The following is a 22,777-nucleotide window of genomic DNA, read 5'->3' on the forward strand; positions in this document are numbered from 1 at the left end:
ACCATGACAATAAATCCGAGTGCTACCTAAATAGATAAAGCAATAGTTAACTACGCATACAACTACTCTCGGGAATAATACCTGTCCAAAATAAAATAACAAGGTTCGATTATTAAACATCATAAATATTATTTATTATCTCTCTTTCTAAACCCATCCATGACCAAGAAGCACATCAACCTGAAAAAAAAAATATCAACAACCACCATCAGTGGGGAGTAACTAGGAGTCCTCCCAGCCATGACTTAAGAAAAATTAGGAAACAGTTATGAGCAAATATTAATATACAACATATAATTCATTTAAAATATAAAAACATGTGAACTTCATGGTAATTAAATATCAAAGCATATAATCACAAATGAGTGAGTAATAACAAGCCATAAAAGTGATACCACATGATCATTTAAAATGTGTCACCAACTTACAAATTTCATGTTACTTACATGATTATGAAATACTATGAAAAATGTTGTCATAATGAAAAGGAATAATACCAATTTACCTGAATGACATATAAAATGAGTAATGATAATATACGAGTAATAAAAACATCCAGAACATGGACCATAAATACAAAGACTAACATGAGACAAGAACGAGCACCATCTAGGGCCAATAACCTAAAACCCTAATGATACGAAAATTCCTCGAAAGAATAAGATTTGTTAGAGTTACAGCGGAATTAATAAAACTGGACAGTGCTTAGAACTATCTGATTGTCGGATTTAAGATAATTTGAGTAGTATGGTGGACTGTCTGATTCTTAACTTGAACTTGGTAATTTTTATGTGATTTTATATTATAATGAAACAAAAGAAAATAAAGGATATTTGCTTGAGCTAGACCTATAACTCAACCAATAGTTATTAATTCGCAAGACCTATTTCTAACAATCGTGTTAATGTCAGAAACGCGTCAAATAAGAACAAGGTTTGGAACGAAACACAAGACCTCCTTATATAGGAGCTAATAACCGACTAATAAAAGGAATAAGGAAACATGCTTCCTTAAACCGACTTTCCTATTCTAAGGTGTGTTAACACGTTTTCCATGGCTCTATATGGCCTTAATGTACTGCTTACTACTTTAGGTAAATTAACTAAAGAAATAACAACAATATAATAATTAACTAAACCATATTTTAAGAAACTTGGAGACTTTCCTAAACCGAATAAGCTACTAATTAGGAAAAACTGAATTACGAAAGATATGACAACCAATATTGTTCTTGTCTATGCACTTTCTTTAGCTCTACGAACTTCCTTGTCCAGCTCCACGGACTTTCCTTGACGTCCAAGCAAAGTACTAAACTTGGCGTCCAAGTAATTGAATGAAATCTTTGTTGAACCCGTAGCTGAGTCTGGCTTCTGATTAAACAGTCGTCAAGTTTTTTTATTTTGTTCCTTTCGTTGCTGAGCTGCATCATATTTTGCATCACCTAAACCTTGGTGTCAATAACCTGAAACCAAAATAACCCTACGGCGGGACACATAACCGTGAACCCATGTCTAAGACTGGCCAGACTCTTGAGGGACATGATGTCTAGTTAAGGTGTAAATGTGTGGACCTATAGCCAGTCAAGGCGTAAAAGTGCGGACCCTTGACCCCTAAATGACATGTCAATAGACTCATAAGAGTATCCAAAAAGGACGGTCAACCCATAGCAGGCCAATAACCTGAATCCATGCCAGGGTACTAGGTAGGCCAATAACCTGAAACCTACCCATTTTTGTATTGCTCATCTCAAGTAGACTAATAACCTTTAATCTACTCGATATCTTATACTCTAGGTAAACCATATATAAATAGGAACAAGGTCCAAAAGATAACAAATAGGCACCATGAATAACCTCATGTTAACATGCCAAAATGCTCACAACCAAGCGATAAATAATATCAAATCAAATTCAATAAATGGTCATGATAGCTAGAGCATAAGTTTAATTTTTTCCAATATAAAACAAGAGTTACTCATGTCAATATATAATTTACGAAAGATAATATCACAAGAAGTGTATACATAACATTTAACATTGTAGAATAACAATCAATTCTTAACACACATGTTTATAGAAATCTCACATTATAAACATCAATACAGAGAATATATTTACAAGACATGATACTATCAAATATATCACTACTTATTTCCTTACCAACCATTTATTAAATCCATTAATTAAACACAAAGGTTATATTATTATTTCTAACAATTAACCAAAAGTTGTATTCTGCCCATACAAAATCACTAGACATTTTGCTGAGCTGTAAATTCAACAAAAACAGTACATACTAAATTATTTAACCCCGTTTCATATTTTAATTTTTAACTTAAAATAGCATGTTAATAGGTGATTTCATGCATAGATAAAGAAATAAATAAGCAAAATATGACACGAGCATTAAAAAATATATTTTTCATAAATATAGGTCATAATATCCATAAAAATAAATTCTAAATATTTTATTTGCGTTTATTGTTATTCTAACACAATTAAACGTTATTTATGGACTAATTAGTTATAAAATTAAAAAGTAATTATAAAATAATTAAAATTTCAACATGAAAAACGTTTGTACTAAAGTAAGTCATCTTATGATGAAACATTAAATTTTTACATTTATTTATATATTTTACATATTTACTAGAGATTAATCGCATAAAAATACGAATATATATTAAATAAGAGCAATAGTAATCATAAAACTTAAATAATCAATTTAAATACTTTATAAATTATAATAGGCCAGAATAAAATTAAATAAGTAAATATTCGAAATTATTTTTATGTTTTATATATTTATTAGATGACTATCGCAAAAAACCGTTATTAAATATCAAATAATAACAAATAAATATATAATAATGATAGAACCAAAATAACCACTTGAAAACTCATAAATAATGATAATAAATCAGAATATAATCAAAAAAATAATTTTCATAATTGTCTACGTATTTTATATATTGATTAGATAGTTAAATCACATAAAAACACAAATAAATCATTGGAAACATTAAATAAGTATATATTTATTACAAAAATAATAAAAACTAATATTTATTATACAAATCATGAATCTCATATATTTCCATAATTTTAAACATCATATATATTATCAATCTTATTATAACCTCATAAAAAGCACTTAAAATTCAAAAATCATAGAAAGGAGAAAACTTAGTTACCTTAATAAAGATTAATACTAGTAAGTAGGATAGTGTAATAAGATCAACCCAAATGATCTGACTCAACCAAGGTCTGTTGTTAACCTCCTTGAACAAACATAAGAATTAAAATAAATAATTAAATACTAAAATAAATAAACTAGTATAAGAAAATGAGAATTAAATAATCACCTACACTTGTAGGAAACTCTGTAACTAAAGTAGTTTTAAGTTTTTCCATTCAGGTAAATTGCTAAGAGAAATAAATCATACTTTCATAGCTTTGATTCCTAAAATTGATAATTCTCAAACAGCAAACCATTTTCGCCCTATTAGTCTTTGTTCTACAATCTATAAAATTATTTCGAAAATCCTAGCTACTTATCTGTGTAGTGTCTTGCATAAGACTATACACCCGTTTCAAGGTGCATTTATACCTAATCGCTTTATTCAAGATAATATTCTTTTAGTACACGAGATTTTCAACTCGTTTAAAAGTAAAAAAAGGCAAAGGTGGCTGGATTGCAATTAAACTCGATATGGAAAAGGCATACGACCGATTATAATGGAACTTTATTGAGGAAACTTTTAAGCAAATGGGTTTTAATGCTAAATGGAATTTCTCGATTATGGAATGTATAAAAACTGTTTCGTTCTCGATGTTAGTAAATGGAACACCCGGTGAAGTTTTTAGACCCACTCGAGGTATTAGACAGGGAGACCCACTATCGGCGTATATATTTATTATGTCCGCCGAAATTTTAGCAAGATCTCTACAGAAAAACAGTGATCTTAGTTCTAGTGATATTGGTATTAGAATTGGATCTGGGTGGAGAAAATCCCTTTTCTCACTTTTGCGGATGATACTATCATTTTTGCTAAAGCATCTAATCAGATTTGTAGAACCATTAAGTCTATTTCAGATAAATTTTGCATGATATCAGGACAATTTGTTAATTTTGACAAATCCCCTTTTCAATGCACTAGAAATATTGAGCGATCTTTTCGGGGATCCTTTAGAGGTATTCTCCGTATGAACGAGGAAGCTCACTTGGGTAAGTAATTAGGATGTCCTATAATTGATAGTAGATTAACTAAAAATACTTTCGACAGAATTATTCAATCTTCTTGCAACCAATTACCGAAATGGAAAGCGAATTCTTTATCGTAAGCAGGTAGACTACTTTTGGTCAATGCTAATTTAGCCTCGAAGGGAACTTTTCAAATGCAAAGCTTCCTTCTTCCCTCATCAATCCATAATAAATTAGATAAGATTAATAGAGATTTTCTCTGAAATAAGAATCCTTCACAACGCTCTCGTAATTTGATTGGTTGGCATAAAGTTTGTTTACCAAAATCGGTTGGTGGACTGGGAATAAAATCTTCTGAAGCAGCTAATAAAGCTCTTCAAATGAAACTTTTATGGAATATTCTTATGGATAAAGAAAGTATATGGGTCAAAATGATAACTAAAAAATATTTGAGAAATTGTTCACTCTTTGATCATAAGCCTAATTCAGTCTCTTCTTGGCAATGGCGTAAACTTATGAGTCTTCGGACTCTATTTAGAAAAGGACTGAGATGGCAGGTAGGCAATGGTAGCAACATTAAGTTTTAGTCTGATAATTGGGTTTTTTCACACCCACTTACCAGCAATATGATTGATGATGATAGTAACCGTGGTCTTAATCTTTTGGTTAAAGATTTCATAAACTCTGACAAACAGGGAGATGTTGGTAAATTATCCAATATAGTGAATAACGATATTGTGAATCAGAATACTAACGTTTCACTGCCACATAATGATATTCCAGGTACCTTTATTTGGGGCCTGTATGTGGATGAAAATTTCTCTACCAATACAGCAACATGGTTAGTGATAGGTGATGTCGTCGGGTCACATCCAATCAAACACTTTTATAATACTCAACAAACAACTAGTTTGCAGTAAGTCGAGGTCGATCCATGGGACAGTGTGCTTTGGGTTCTATGTCTATCTATCTCAATTTATACTAGTGTCATAATTTGTTTGGGTTTGTAGTTGTGTCCTAGACTAATGCAAGCAATAAAGTAAAGCAAACAATGAACTAAGAAATGTAAACAAATGACTAAAAGCACTAGGATGTCATGGAGTCATAGGGAATTCATGGTGTTGATCATACAAAAATGTTTACAAAGTTTCAAGCAATTAATGTTGTAAAGGAACCGAGTTGGTTTATGTCTTACGGTTCATAGGAAGAGTTGGGTCCCGGAGCCGAATCGATTAGATTATACAACACCTACAAGTCGACTTAATTTCCACCTATTCAACTTCTATGCATGGTCTAACAAGACTCGAGTTGGTTTATATCTTACAAGTCAAATTTAGTAGATAAGAGATGGGTAAAAATGCAAGGATTCATAGGCTTAGCATTTCATCAAACATAACATGTGCATAGGTTGACATCATAACAAGCAAGAAATTTAATTATGAAAACATATTAGATTAAGCATGATTAATCCCATGTTGGTTTCCCCTAATTACCCATTAATCCTAGTTAAGAGACTACTCACTTATTATCATGGTAAACATGTCATTAATGGTGTCAATCATCACAATAAGTATAAGCATGATAATAGAATGAAGAAATGAACAATAAAGAGTAAAGAGTAAAGGGATTATACCAAACTTGAGATTATACCAAATAATAAAGCAAAGAATAAAAGAAGAGAACTTGATTGATTGATGAAGGGTTGTCAATCCTCCAATAATAACCCAATAGTCTTCAATTACCCAAAAGTAACAAACTTGGACAATAATTAAGGAGAGATTAATGTGTAATTTGTGGAAAGATTGAGGAGTAATCTATTCTAATCTACTCCTAATCTAATCTAAGAGGATTTATTTCTAGCTAAGAGAGCTTGATTCTAATCTAAAAACTTCATGCCTTGATTATTTACAAATGGGGTATATATAGTAGAGCTTCATTAGGTTAACTAAGGCTAAACTAGTAATTAACATTTGTGAGTTCTAAGCACGGAAATGCTAGTCTTTCGGAGAGATGAGCATCTCAGCTGAAGACTCCACGATCCGCTTGTCCAGGAGGGGAATCCGCTCGGATTGTTATAAGGGTGGACGAGCGTCTTTGGGCAAATCCGCTCGGATTGTTGCAAGGGAATCCGAGCGTCTTCAAGGCTTGGACGCTCGGATTCTGCTTCAGAATCTTCCTCTTCGTTTACTTCTCATTCTTGTAAGATTAGTCTTTAGTTCTTACCTCCTCTTCATACTAGTCCATCTAATATCGTCAAAAAGCTTCTAAATATGCATGAAAGAAGAGAATTTCCGCCTTATTATCTCGTTTCCTACAAAACATATAAAATGCACTAGGAAAGCAAAATAGAAAGCCTTTGACGGATAAAATGGCTATGGAATGTTATAATAGTATGCAAAATGGGCTCTATTAGGGGACTAAATGTGCGCAAATATGAGTCACATCAAATATCCCAAAACCGAACTTTTACTCGTCCCCAATAAAGAGGTGACGAAAACTAGACCTTTATTTAAACTAACTTACTAATATAGCCGATGTGAGACAATTAGCGGGTCTCACTCCGCCTCTTCAACTCACAACAAGACAACCATGAGGTAGGATGCCTTCTTGCATGGCAAGGTGGGTCTTGCCAAAATGGCGATACATCCAAACATTAAAGCACACAAAATCAAGTAATGGATGAATCTACAAAAGAATAGCCACTTTCCTCATCTAAGTGGCGGAAATTATCTAAAGGGGAAGCAATTCCAGGGTACACACTCCTTCATAGATATGGTTGCTTCAAACTACTAAGCCTAGAAGGATACCAATAAATCACCTCCAAGTTGTGTCAAGCTAGGGTACCTTTGTCCTCAATCGTTAAATGCTTTTGTCAAGAATAGACTCCATATGGTGGTAGAAACACTGGAGGATCGAGGAATTCCCCTTCTTGCCTAGACAAGAAGAAGGGTCGTCCCCTCTCTACCATGCACAAAAATGGATACGATAGATAAAGGGATCGATAGTATTTGAGTTTCATTTGGGAGTTTGCTTTTGTTGTTTTTCCCCCCAATTTCTTGTGGCATATAACATTTGAGAACACTTTCTTTTTTGCCATTTCTTTTGATGTTTGGCATTTCAATACTTGACAATTCAACTTTTTTGCATTTCTTTTGAACATTTTCAAAGTCACCCCAATTAGTAACGAGGGTGCCTTATATTTGAAGCATAGGAGTTTTATTTTTGCTCCTCTTTTCTTTTTGATGCATTTTGCAATCTTTTTCTTTTCATTTCTTGAACTCAAATTTTTTGAACAAATTCTTTTTGTGCCCATTCCCTTTGATGACAAAAATGTGGTAGAACATGGATGATAGATGCATGGTTTCAAGGGTCACATTGGAATAAACGATAGCCAAGGAGTTATCACACCACAAGGTACTCTTGACTAGGCCTTAATCCATGAGTCAAATGATACTAGTATGACACATCCTAGGGTGTTTTACAAGTATTCTAACAAGCAAAGTCTTAAGAAGAAAAAGTATCTACAAGGGCCTTATATACACTTGTCAAACTTCGCAAGTAGACGGTTTCACAAAATTTTTCTAACATGCAAACTACATGCCATGATGCAACTAACATATATACATCCTAATGCATATGCTTCTGCCAACTAGTATGTCCTATAAACTAAATGTAACTCTTAACAACACATAGATACACAAACCGCAACAACAAAATACACCACATCCTCCTTGGCATGTAAGCCCATCCTCCTCATATGAATAGTGAAAAAGATGTGGAAGGAAAATAGAGATTAGAACGATCATACCAAGCGGTCTTCATTTTCCCTTGCTAATGCCTCAAATGTAGTGTTGTATCTATGTGAGAAGAGAACAAAAGCACAAGTATATACAATTCTACACTACTAAATTAAAGAACATGTTTTTGGTTTTTGAAATTTTCAAATTTTTATGGATTTTGTTTTTATGAAATTGAAAGACATATTTTTTTGATTTTTAGAAATATTTCAATTTTTATGCATTTTTGGAATATAAATTCCCATCCCCCACTTTATTTTGGACATTGTCCTCAATGTACATGTAGGAGTAGGAATGAAAAGGGAATACATGTTTTTGGATTTTTTGAATTTATGAAAATAAATGTAATGATATGAATGAATGCATGCTCTAACTAAACGCAATTCTATATGACATATATAACAAATGAATGCAATCTAAACTATATTATATGATGCATGTTTTCTAGTAAACTATGGTCATCTATGATCAAACCTCCCCAAACCGATTTAAACACTATTTCTAGTGTAGAAATGAATAGGTTTGGCCATTAGTGACTATGCATGAATTCTAGTCTATATGCAACTATCTACATGAATCATATGAGGTATATACAATGCAAGTATACTATATGAACTAACTAATGCAAATGAAATATGAAATATAATAGAAATGCAAGTGAAAGCTAAACTAAATGCAATGTATTTACAAAAAAGAGGGGGAGAGAAAAGTATCATACAAATGGAGGTGATGAGGTAGGCATCTTTCACTCGTCATCATCATCTTGAGGATAGCCATACCGGTGAGAACTTCCTCCTTGGTCATACCCTCCTCCTTGGCTAGAATGCCCTCCACCTTGGCCACCAAGATTCCAGGCTTGGTCCCCTTGATTAGGGAACAAAAGGTGTGGTTGGGCCCAAGAGGGGTGAGGGCCATTAGGGTCGATATACCCTTGTTGTGCCATTTGATAGTTCTGGGGATAAAGGGCCATGTAGTTGTCGACCCTCCATTCATGTACCCCGAGGTCAACTCTATTCATAAGGTTCATCAAGTCATTAATGCCCGGGGTATCGGGGATTTGCGGCTTGAATTGCGTATAAGGAGTAGGGTATGGTGGGATGGGCACATAGGAAGGTGGGGAAATGGGCCATACCGGTATCCCACGAGGTATTTGTTATTGGCGGGGTGCCTCTTCCCTTTGAGGGGGATTGCCGATGATTTGGATGTCGAGGAGGTAGCTCGGCCTAGGCGAATACAGGCTCAACCATGGGTCGGTACCCGGTATATTCCACCCCGAAAGAATAATGGAGGAGCACCCTTTTGTGACCACTCTACACTCCCGCCCTCAGTGTAGGCACACCATCGGTGGTGGTTGAAGACGGCGTCATCATCAATCAAAGTACTCCCCTCAAGAGGAGCATAAGTACCACGGGAGTTGAACCTGGGGTAAAGGAATTTAACCAAGATAGTAATTAGACCTCCCATCACGAAGGTCTTGAGTTGGGTGCTCCCTTGAGAAAAGTCATAGAACCTTGTAAGCATCTCAATGGGGGTATTGAAGTTATATCGCCTCGTCCCCCAAACATTTAGATAGGACTCAAGGAATGTTAAATCAATGAGAGTGCACCTATCTTGTTCATACCTCCCATTGATGGTGCCGGCTACGAAACATTCGAAGATCCGAATCACCGGGTGTTGGATAGCGAAGGTATAGCACTGTTTTTCGTGGATAAAATCCCTCCCGGAAATAGCCTTCCAAAGTAGGTCCACATCGAAATCGGCGGGTTTGTCGGTATAGTCGGTTGGTACAACAAGACCGAAAATGTGAGCAAATTGGTCAAGTGTGAGGCCATGGTCTAGGTTGCACAACCGGAACTCCATGCTCACATTGGTTCGAGTGTTCGTGACAATACGGAGGCTAATCAAAAATTCCAGGGTGAGACTAAGGTACGTCTCGTCATGGGCATGGAAGAGTTTTCCAATCCCTAAGCCATCGAAGAACATCTCGGTGTGGTACCTTATCCCAAGGATTTCTAACACCCTAGTATCGATAAACTGAGTGGGTTCATAGTGCTTACCTAGCAACTCGACGAACTTCTTACGGTGGGCATCGGAGGTGAAGAGTACCTCCGGGAAGTACTCAAGTTGTTTTATCCCTCCTCTCATGATGGGGCGGAAGTTCCTTGGCGGCACCCTTTCTTGTGGGGATGAAGAGGATGAACCCTTGCGTTTCCTAGCGTCGGATTCAACAAGTTTATTAGCCTTGCCCTTGAGATTCATCATCTTGAATTGGGAAGATTGGGGTTTTGTTGGCTTTTTATTATGAGGGGAGTGTTTTTGGGGATGAAGATGAGTGATTTAGGGTTAGATAAGGTGAGGAGATGAGGGAGAAAGGCGGTGTTTTTATAGAAAAAGGGGGAAGACGAGCGAACACGGGTGGGGCCTGGGCGGACAATTCGAAAAAACGCCAGAATCCGAGCGGCTTCCTTGCGGGACGAGCGTCTTGCCTCTGCAGAATCCGAGCGTCTTACAGAAAATCTGCTCGGATTTCGTGACAGGACCTTTGCATTTTCTGAAGTAGGCGGAAGACGAGCGTCTTCTGTCTTAGACGAGCGTCTGACTTTGGACGAGCGGCTTCTCAACAATCCGCTCGGATTTTGGTACAATCTCAAAGCTTTTCTTCAGGTGTCTTTTAGGACGAGCGTCCAGAATGTAATCCGAGCGTCTTCCCTATGGACGAGCGTCTTTTGCCAAATCCACTCGGATTCTGATACAACGCTGAACAGTACCCTGATGAAGGCTTTGGACGAGCGTCCAGCCCTCGGGACGAGCGTCTTTTAGCTGTTTCTCTTCCTTTTCTTTCTTTTCTTTGCAAAATCATACCCTTACACCAATTTGTTGTTCCTCCTTATCTTTTTCTGAAATTTTGCTCAATAAAAATGTAAGGAAACTCTCTCTCACTACTCTCATGCAAGAAATTAAATAAAAAAGCAAAAATGTACAATATTATACAATGTAGAATTCCACGAAATATCTTACAAATGGTGGTTTGAGATAGGACTCCACCAAACTAGTTCAAATTGTAGAAATTCTTGTCCATAGAGCTCAAGGCTCTCAGTAGAAGATCGAAAGCTTGTGAACAAGCTCCAAATAAGCACAAGTATGGCTTGCTCCATTTGAACATGAAATTTGGCCAAGGAAGCTTGCCATAAGTTCTTTCTTTCACCTTGTCCTCGGTACTAGAGCTTTCCCAATGCTTCCAATAAATAAGCCCATGATTCTTTTCAACACTAGGTACGAAGTATGGTTCATTTTCATCCGTAGACTTCCACTCACCAACTTCTTCTTCAAGTTTGGTGATGATGATAGCATTTTGATTTTTCAATCCTTACAAGGTGGAAGGAGAATTGTCATGGCTTTGATGATCGAGTTCCTTAGAAGTTGGCATTGTGGATGCCAAATTTCCACAAGTAGCTTCACGTGCAAGTTTCTCTTTGAGCTTTTCCACCAAGTAGCTTTTGTATGATGCTTTGACTTTTTGAAGAAGGTCCACCATATCCTCTTCAACAATCATTGGCTCCATTGTAGGTGTAAAGTAGTCTTCATGGGAGATAGGGAAAGGACATTCATCTTCATGATAAAATATCTCAAATTTCTCAAGGATAGGTTCCTCAAGGAGAGCAACCTCACAAATCTCCGCTCCCTTATCCCATGAGTTTTTGTAAAGCACGAATTGGTCATCATAGCTATCTTCATATGAATCATAAATAGGGGCTTCATTCAACTCTTTCTCCAACATCTCAACATTCACTTCAAAGGACACACCCTCATACTCACAAAGGCTAAGAGTATTTGGCTTCCTCAACCTCATATCTTTTTCATCAAATATCACACTTTCATACTCACAAGAGCTCAAGGAGATTGGCTCTTCCCATTCTTCATTTTTCATGTCAAAAGTTACTACTTCAAATTCACATTCATGATCAATGTCCAAGGAATGGTGGGGAGTGATTGCTTGGGATTCTTTCATTTGGGCAATTTGAATTTCCAACTCCTCACCATGGGTAACAATGCTTTGAAGAACATTGTCCCTCTTTTGGCTTTCCTCTAGCATTTATTTGAAGAAGTTTTGTTGATCTCCCATCATTGGAGAATCACATTTTGAATGGTCTCATCTTCTAGTTGTGGGTGGGTGTGAAAGCGGTTGTATTGTGGCAATTGGAATTCATTGTGAAGTGGGTATTGAGTGGGTGGTTGTTGTGGATATTGGATGTGGTGATTTTGGTGGGAAAAATTGGGGTAATAGTTAGGATTTCCATTATATGAATAATAAGGTAGGTTTGTGTTGACTTACTCCTCAAACATCCCATAGCCATAGTCATACTCAAAAGATCCAACACATACTCCATATGTCAAGTCTTGAGCCATCATAGCTAAGACAAGGAAACAACTACAAGAATGGAAACTACACAAAAATGGTAAGAACAATCCTTGAGGAACAAGTTCCTCAAGGTGAAAGCAAAATCAAAATAGACAAACAAGTAAGAACTTAATCACATAGCACCATCCTCGGCAACGGCGCCATTTTGATAGGTGATGTCGTCGGGTCACATCCAATCAAACACATTTATAATACTCAACAAACAACTAGTTAGTGGTAAGTCTAGGTCGATCCATGGGACGGTGTGCTTTGGGTTCTAAGTCTATCTATCTCAATTTATGCTAGTGTCATAATTTGTTTGGGTTTGTAGTTGTGTCCTAGACTAATGCAAGCAATAAAGTAAAGCAAACAATGAACTAAGAAATGTAAACAAATGACTAAAAGCACTAGGATGTCATGGGGTCATAGGGGATTCATGGTGTTGATCATACAAAAATGTTTACAAAGTTGCAAGCAATTAATGTTGTAAAGGAACCGAGTTGGTTTATGTCTTACGGTTCATAGGAAGAGTTGGGTCCCGGAGCCGAATCGATTAGATTGTACAACACCTACAAGTCGACTTAATTTCCTCCTATTCAACTTCTATGCATGGTCTAACAAGACTCGAGTTGGTTTATATCTTACAAGTCAAGTTGAGTAGATAAGAGATGGGTAAAAATGCAAGGATTCATAGGCTTAGCATTTCATCAAACATAACATGTGCATAGGTTGACATCATAACAAGCAAGCAATTTAATTATGAAAACATATTAGATTAAGCATGATTAATCCCATGTTGGTTTCCCCTAATTACCCATTAATCCTAGTTAAGAGACTACTCACTTATTATCATGGTAAACATGTCATTAATGGTGTCAATCATCACAATAAGTATAAGCATGATAATAGAATGAAGAAATGAACAATAAAGAGTAAAGAGTAAAGGGATTATACCAAACTTGAGATTATTCCAAATAATAAAGCAAAGAATAAAAGAAGAGAACTTGATTGATTGATGAAGGGTTGTCAATCCTCCAATAATAACCCAATAGTCTTCAATTACCCAAAAGTAACAAACTTGGACAATAATTAAGGAGAGATTAATGTGTAATTTGTGGAAAGATTGAGGAGTAATCTATTCTAATCTACTCCTAATCTAATCTAAGAGGATTTATTTCTAGCAAAGAGAGCTTGATTCTAATCTAAAAACTTCATGCCTTGATTATTTACAAATGGGGTATATATAGTAGAGCTTCATTAGGTTAACTAAGGCTAAACTAGTAATTAACATTTGTGAGTTCTAAGCAGGGAAATGCTAGTCTTTCGGAGAGATGAGCATCTCAGCTGAAGACGCCACGATCCGCTCTTCCAGGAAGGGAATCCGCTCGGATTGTTGTAAGGGTGGACGAGCGTCTTTGGGCAAATCCGCTCGGATTTTTTGCAAGGGAATCCGAGCGTCTTCAAGGCTTGGACGCTCGGATTCTGCTTCAGAATCTTCCTCTTCGTTTACTTCTCATTCTTGTAAGATTAGTCTTTAGTTCTTGCCTCCTCTTCATATTAGTCCATCTAATATCGTCAAAAAGCTTCTAAATATGCATGAAAGACGGGAATTTCCGCCTTATTATCTCGTTTCCTACAAAACATATAAAATTCACTAGGAAAGCAAAATAGAAAGCATTTGACGGATAAAATGGCTATGGAATCTTATAATAGTATGCAAAATAGGCTCTATTAGGGGACTAAATGTGCACAAATATGAGTCACATCAGTTAGCGCGTGGTTTGTTCGATCAAGCTCTTGACAAATGTCAATTTCAGTGGATTTGGAAATTGAATATTCCTCCAAAGTCACTACTACAGATACAGGCTATAACAACGGTTAAAAACCGTTGTTATATAAAAAACGGACGTTGTTAAAGCGTCCGTTGTAGTAGCTTTTAACAACGGTTGGTTTTTCTAAGAAACCCGTTGTTGTTTATTTTAAAAAAATAAATAAATTAAATATTACTAGATGCATGCATTATTATTACGGCCCGTTATAATTCCGATGCATGCATTATTACTGCCAATCCCTGCATATGAATGGACAATATATGGAATGAGAAGGGTTATAAGATTTGAAGCAGAGATATGATGGCACAACTTCCTAAGCATATATTAATTAAAAAATAACTCAAACGACACATTACTTAGTATAAATATATGCATTATCTCAACCACCATTCCATTATCTCACTATATATCTCCAAACCCTATCTACTAAAACAAACTCCAAACCCTAAATCTTTCAAACAAACTCCAAACTTCATCAACAATGAATGATACCATCCGTAAGACTCTTACTATGACCGAGCACAACAGGAGTTTTATCCGCCGGTTGCTGGACATCGAGGACAGGTTCAGGAGCTACTTAGATGAAGCTCGATCCGCACTCAAGGACGCCAAGAAAATGGTTTGACATAGCAGCAGTTGTTGTAGCTATATGACGATATAGCAACTGCTGAACGAAACCTCCAAATAGCTAAGGAGGAGAGGATGGATATCAGAGAAGAGAATAAGACTCTCTATGCATATCTAAGAATTGCATTTTTATCAATGTCATTCGTTTTTTTATATATATATATATATATATATATATATATATATATATATATATATATATATATATTAATTAATTAATTAAGTTTATCATGCATTTCTCTCTATCATCTTGCTTCTTCTTTGTTTTATTTTATTTAATTTGTTTTACAAGCTAATAAACGCAGAAAAACAACAGTGACAAAACTAATTAAGCGAATAATACTTAGAGAAAGAACATAATGATCGATAAAAACACATGCAAATGAAATAATTAGAGAAAGAAAATAATGACTGAGATGACAAAACCTAAATTAAATCATGCATATTTACCTGATTATTAGAGAAAGTAAGAGACGATGAAACCAACAGTGACGGCGAGATGATAAAGCGACGATGAGAAAGAGAGAAGAGACGATGAGAAAGTGTGTGTTTGTATGTGTTTGTGTTTGTGTTTGTGTATGTTTGTGTTTGTGTTAGGTTTATGTTTTGTGGCTGTAGCTGAACTGTGTTTGTGTGGTTTATAGTATGGAAAGTATTGACAACGGTTGTTAAACAAAAACCCATTGTCATTACAGAAAATATTAACAACGGGTCCATAGTAAACCGTTGTTAAAAAGTATTAACAACGGGTTTATAAATAACCGTTGTAATTACCTTTCACTAACTTTGCGCCAATTTTGCGCCAAATTATTAACAACGGTTGTGCATGTTTGACCCGTTATTAAAACCTATAACAACGGTTATGGAACCATAACCATTGTAATTAATTTTAGTAAAATTCGCGCCATCCGTTCTACAACTTCTTATGGTGATTTTTGTGGATAAGCGTTGTTAAAGGGGCGTTGTAGTTGCCTGGATTTGTAGTAGTGAGTTGAAATTTTTTCTTTGGAAAGCCTGTGTTGACGGCTTCCAACAAAAGCAGGCTTCTAAAAAGTAATATTAAGGTCCCACCTCATTGTGTTTTGTGCAACTATCCTAATGAAAACAAAGATTGTTTCTTTTACGAATGTCCCATGATTGAGTCAGTTAGCCAAGACATGAACATTATTAGCTTCAACAATTTTTTGTCAAATTATGATAATATTGCAAGTCAAAGTTTTATAATGAAACTTAATTATCTCAAAGACTTAATTCCTAAAGATCATTTCATTAGAATTATTTTTATTTGGTGGAATGCATGGTTTTATAGAAATGACATTATCTTTAATAATGTTCATTTTAATATCAGCAAACTTATTACTTTCACTACAACAAATCATCACTTGCGCCACGAATTATGCCACGGGAACTCATAATTCGTGGCTAAATTTTGCTTAGCCACGGGAAAAACTTATTCATTATTTTGGAAAAAAATTTATGCCACGGGATAACTTTTCCCGTGGCAAAAAGTCACTTCCGCCACGAATTAGGCTACACCCGTGGCAAATAATCATTATAGCCACGGCCTATGTCACACCCATGGCGAAATTTTATTTAGTTATGAATTGTTCCGTGGCAAATATTTTTTTAGCCACGAACAACAAACACTCGTGGCGAGTATCTTTTCCGACTTAAATCTGAAAGAAATTTAATTAAATATAATAATATAAAAATACATTTGAATAAAAAATTTAGAAACACTTTGATTAATTTAATTAATATTTTTTATTGTTTTATAAACTTATATGCAAGCAAAGAAAAGTTTATCGTCTAATTTTTTGATTTTTTACAGATCACATTTATGTTTTGTAGGTTTTTCAAAATATTGATAATTTAAAAAAAATTGTTTTAATATATACTCTATTTATTAAAGTCGTTAATTTCTTTTACTTTTTTAAATTAAACTTTATAATCTTGAATAACAATCTTAAATGATCGTATCACATTTAAAGATATAGCATATCAAATTGAATAAAAAAGTTATTTACCATCTATCTTTGAAAATCCCAAATTAATATATTGTTAAACTATTTCATTCAAAATTTTATTTCCAACTTTATTTATAGGATATTTATAGAAAAATTTGAATTTGATATAAAATTTACGGAAATTTCCCATGGTACCCTCGAACTTTGCCAGATTACGCATGGTACCCCTTATTTTAAGTTTCTACATATGTTGCCATTATGTTTACCTTTTTCATTCCCAGAATACTCTTTGGGGAAATTTCGTCATAACGTCTTTACTCCTATAAGTAATTTGATGAGTAATTGTGCATGTTATGTTGTTATTGTTATATTATTTAGGTACTAAATGTTAGTTTATTAGACAAAATAAGGATTTAGGTATTATTAGATGATGAATTGATAGTGTATTAGATAACAAAAAAAGGCGTCACAAGGCATATGAGTAGCGGCGTTATGACGAAAGTTTGTCAAAGGGTATTCTGAGATTGAAAAACGTAAATACAGAGGTGGCATATGTAAAAACTTTAAAAAAAGGGTATCATATGTAATCTGTCAAAATTCGAGGGTACCGTGAAAAATTTACGTAAAATTTAACTTGCTGAGAAAAAAAATTTGGAAATTTTTTTTCATTGAAAATGAGCGCATCACACGGAAAAATATATATAAATTATAATAATTTAAAGTCACATGTGCAAATAATGTGAAAATTTTAAGAAAAAAAACGATAAATCATAACAAAGAGAAGTCAGTTTAGGAAAATAAGCGATTCTTTTGTACAATAATTTTTTTCGTGGTTTTTGGGTAAAAAAGTGACTATTTTTTGGTTAATAGTGATCACTTTGGGGAAAAACGACCTTTAATTATAAAAAGCAGTCATTATTTTACCAAAAAATGGTCTCATTTCTCATATCGCAGGTACAACGGTTATACAATAGAATTTGCGAAGAAAAATATACGAAAAAATGAGTACATGAGAAATGAAAATAAGTATGTCGATAAACAAAAGAAATAAAAAAATGTTAGGAAAACACAATTAATTTTACTTTTTGGAGAAAATGGTATACTGACTTGGACAAAAAAAATAATGTCAAAATCATTAATCAGGAGGTTAATGTCGAAAATTTAATTGTTTCGGCCAAAATAATGTTTTTCCCGCAAAAATTGTAAAACATTTAACATTTATGTAATTAAATAGTACTAAAGGTAAGATTTGAAAGAAAAAAATAAACTTAAAAGGATTCAAAGTCCTAATTATATCAACAAAGGTAACATTCAATTTCGGTGGCACATCAAAATAACTCTACGGTTAAGCGTGCTCAGATGTGAGTAGTGTTGGGATGGGTGACCTCCTGGGAAGCCTCTCTGATGCTCACAAATGCATGACTCGTGAAACGAAATAACGTTCAAATGAATCAAGTTAACTAGTGAAACAATTACCTAGATTGTCACGGTTCCGTATATGATAAAATACCCATTGTGAAAAATAAAAAAATTATTTTACGTTTTATTTATTTAATTTTCATATATATTTTTTGCCACGGGAATTATTTTTTCGCCACGGGAAATTTCTTTGGCCACGGGAGTTATTAGCCACGAGAGAATCCGTGGCCAAAAATTCAAAAATAGCCACGTTCTTGTTTTTCCCGTGGCTATCCCTTTGCCACGGCCACTTGCGCCACGGAAGGTATTCCCGTGGCAAAATGATTTAGCCACGGAAATATAGTACTTGCCCCACGAATTTAGCCGTGGCCCAAGTGCTCATTTGTAGTAGTGTTTATGTAATAATAGCACTAAGACCTGGAATGAGATTAGACATACGGATCTCAACAATCCTGAGAAAGACGAGTCATCTAGAAGCACTTCTAGTAAGGAAGAAATCTGGTGGGAGAAACCTAGAAACGGTTTCCTAAAGCTAAATTTTGACGGATCTAGAATAGAAGGCAATAAAGATGCTTTAGGATATTTCATAAGAGATCATAATGGTAATGTCATTTTGTTGGGAGCAAAAAAGTGCGGAACCAATAGTATTCTTGTTGTCGAAGCTGTCGCTTTAAAAGAAGGCATTTTAGTAGCTCAATACTTAGGAATCTCGAAGTTAATTGTGGGGGGTGATAATTTTTGTATTATTAACTCAATTCGTAGTACTTGACAAATTCCTTGAGAAATTTCTAGTATTATCAAAGATGTGAAATTAGACCTTCATTCTTTCGATGAAGTGATAATTAAACGTTGCTTTCGTGAAGCCAACAAGGTTGCTGACTTCATGGTTTCTATTGGACATTTATGTCCAACTCTTTCGAGGTAGTTTGAAAGTCGGTGGCTTCACTTACCTCTCTCATTCGAAAGGATGAGATAGGTTGGTCCTATCGCAGAGGATCAATCTAGTTTTCTTACCTTATAAAAAAAAACTTACTAATGAGTAAGATAAAAGAGATGTGAGAATAAAAGAAATGAATGTTGGAGATGAGTGTTGAAATGTCACGGCAAAGAGGAGGAGAAATGAGTTATTTTGGTTGTGTTGTGTAAGTTATCTCACTTGTATGGTGAATAAAATAAAGGTAGTAGTGGCTAGAAGCTAGACTTAGGCTATTATTTAAATGGAATTAGGCACATGCCTAATGATCATAGACCTTGGGCACTAAGAAACCAAGTTGTCAACTTGTCATGTGCCTAGGTGATGAGGTAAAAGATTAATCAAGATAAAAAGAGTAACAACAAGTGTGCCTCGTTCACAGATTTATGCGACAGTCTTTCGTATTTTGGGCGTAATTTGCTCTACAGAACTCCGATTGAGGTGTTTTTGGTTGCGTTGGAAAGCTAAGAGAAAGGTATATAACTGTGGACAAGGCCCTCGGGAACTGCGTCCGCGGGATCCACACTAGGCATAATCGACTCGAGGTTCTTTCGAATCGAATTAAGACATATTAGAGTCGCCACCAAGTTTTTTGGGAACTTGGAACCGTTCAAGTCAACTTTACACCTTTCATCGAAAAGCATAAAGCCAAACGACTACGAGTGATTAAAGATAAAGACTTGTACCCTATATCACTCAATTTGAATGACTCTCGTAATCCAATGGTATTTAGACGGATCCACAAACCATAGATCTTGAGTAAGGGGTGAGGGTACGTGTTGGGAAGCCCATAAGGACACCCAACCCCGCCCGTCAATAACGGCCTCTACTAAGTCAAGTGTCGGATTTCAAACAAGGTCATAGCTACTGCGATGTATGATATGCAAACGTTGTTTTAAACCCTAACATGTGACAACAGTTTCTATGTCGTTTTAGATGCAACTAAACTAACTTTGTCAAAGTTGTAATTTAGCATGTGGGTTGATTGATCTAACAACATACAAATAAAGCAAACAAGGCTTAAGGGGGAATGGGGGAGCCGTTGGGATCTACCTATTACAACCCAGGCATTTCATGCCGACACAACAACAAATTAAAGATACAACTCGATCTAAATACAATTGCTACATACAACTCCAAACACGACACAAAACACACGGCCATTGGGCCTTGAAAACCGTGCACATGGGGGAGGTGACTCACGGCCTACATGACACACGGCCGTGGGTCCCTCCTCGTATTGCGTGCTCTCACTTAATCCCATCGAATTAGACATTGGGCTACGCACCAAAGCATGCATTAGCATAAACCGGGCCATGTTGCTTTAAACAACATGCGGTTTACTACGCTCCTACAAGCATTGGGAACAACCGTCTAACCAAATAAAACTAAGGTTTTCAGAAAAGGTTTTGACTCAAAAAGGAGAACTAATTACAAATAGATTACAAAACGTGACTCAAAGAAACATAAATTAAATACAAGTGATAAAACAAATAAAGAACGAACGATGCAAAAACAAACGAAATAGGAAAGGCCAAACACACGGCCAAACACACGGCCAACCACGGCCCAACCAAAGCCAACCTAGTTCCTAAGTTAGATTTATTGATTAGATCGAATGATTGCGAAAAGGAATCGAAAACAAGTTAGAAAACGAGTTAAAAACGATGTTGATTGATTGTCGCGCAAGGGTGCATTCTACACGGCCTAAAGGGTCCAATTAGGTTAAATTCGCTAATTAATTTAACTCATCGAGTGTCAATAAGAAGGTGCTAATCACGCACTCTTATACTAGCGAGAAATTAGGTGAAAGAAATAGATGTGTTCAATTATTTACAGAAATCGTCGATTGATTTTATAACTTACGTCGAAGCCACCTAAAGTGTCTAATTAGATTATTAAATTGATTTAAAGTCATCTAATTACGTCATAGGTTAACAATCAGAAGTTAAACTAACATGCAACGGGTCCTAAGGTCCATCGATTTGGCCGAAACAGTAAGAGGGTCGAAAGCGAAGATCGAAGTTAGATAACTTGTTTTATTTATGCCCTACCTTGAACACGAGGATATGTAAATGAGATGGGGGTGTACGACCGACAGAAGGAGCGGTTTCTTTTCCCATCTCAAGTCAACGCGGGTGTTCATGGTGGTACTTTAACTCATACTCGGACTAACTAGTTTCGTAGTTAATTTAAAACAAACGATAATTAAAACGAAAAACAAACAAAAAAAGACAATAAAAAAAGGCATAAAAAAACGAAATAAAAAGAGAGAAGAGAAGGGGATTTGATGCACCCTCAACCTACATGTATCGTTGACACCGTCTTGGGTCGTAATCGATGGTAGATTTTATCTCGAGAGGCCGTCGTCGACGAAGTAACAAAGCAACACGCGTTTTGGAAAGTTTCTGGACAGCAGTTTTAAAACAGTGATATCTCCCTCGTTTCACGACGAAAATTCGATCCGAAAGATGTTTTGGAAACTAGAAAGAGAGGAGAACAAGGATCTTAAAACAACCCCTGCTCGATTTGGGTTATTGGGCACGAAAAACGAGCACAAACAGAACTGGACAGACAAGAGTAAACCGCGAAAACAGAGTGTTATTTCACTCTGTTTTTCGAGGGATCTCGTGTGCTCTCAAGGTCAATTCAGCTCGTAAATCTTTGTCTAATGTGTAGATGGATGTTATGTGGTTAATTAGGAACAAGAAACTCGAATTTTTATGGTGATTTGATGGAGGAACGAAAGGGTTTTCGAAGGAGACACACAAACAGTTTCAGTTTGTGTGTCGGTTTTGTTTAGGGTTTTTGGAGGATGTTTAGGGTTTTTTTCTGAGGTTTAAAGCTTGTGGGTGATGGTTGGATGTATGGAGAACTTAGAGGAATGATTGTATGGTGAAGGGGTGGTATTTATAAGGGTTTAAAATAGGTTAAAAGGGAGGAGAGGCAAATCGGGCTCAATGAACATAGCTGCTGTCCATCGGTTTTGGGAGGGGTTTCTAGGGTTCGTTTTGGGGGATTTCTTGGTGATTAAGCTAGGATAATATGGGTAGGATACTAGGGTATGGGTTAGGGTTAATGGGTACGGGTCTTGGTAGTGTTTGAAGCGGGTTTGGGCTCGGGAATTGACTCGCAAAACAGGGGACTGTTTGCGGTTTTATGCGGGCTGCTTGGGGTTGGTTTTGAACGAGAATTTGGGCTGCTTGTGAGGGGGTTCGAACATGGGTTGATGGGTATTGGTATAGGTGGGTTAGTGTACTCGAGATTCGTGCCAATTCGCAAAGGAAACGGGCTTAAAAACCGAGCTAAAATCGAGCTCAAAACACACGATGCAAAACGAGTTCTTCGCTTTTAAAAAAACGATTTTTCAAATCAATTAACAAATTGAAATAAATGACTTTTCAAATCAAATATACTTATAAAATTATTTTTCAAATCAAATATTTATTTTATTTTCAATAAAATAACTTAAGAAAATAAATTCAAAATAAAGCTTTAATTTAAATATCATTTAAACTAAATAAAAATGAATTCACTCAAAAAACACATTAATTTTAAAT

Source organism: Silene latifolia, unplaced genomic scaffold, assembly GCF_048544455.1.
Source record: "Silene latifolia isolate original U9 population unplaced genomic scaffold, ASM4854445v1 scaffold_73, whole genome shotgun sequence".
NCBI classification, from domain to species: domain Eukaryota; kingdom Viridiplantae; phylum Streptophyta; class Magnoliopsida; order Caryophyllales; family Caryophyllaceae; genus Silene; species Silene latifolia.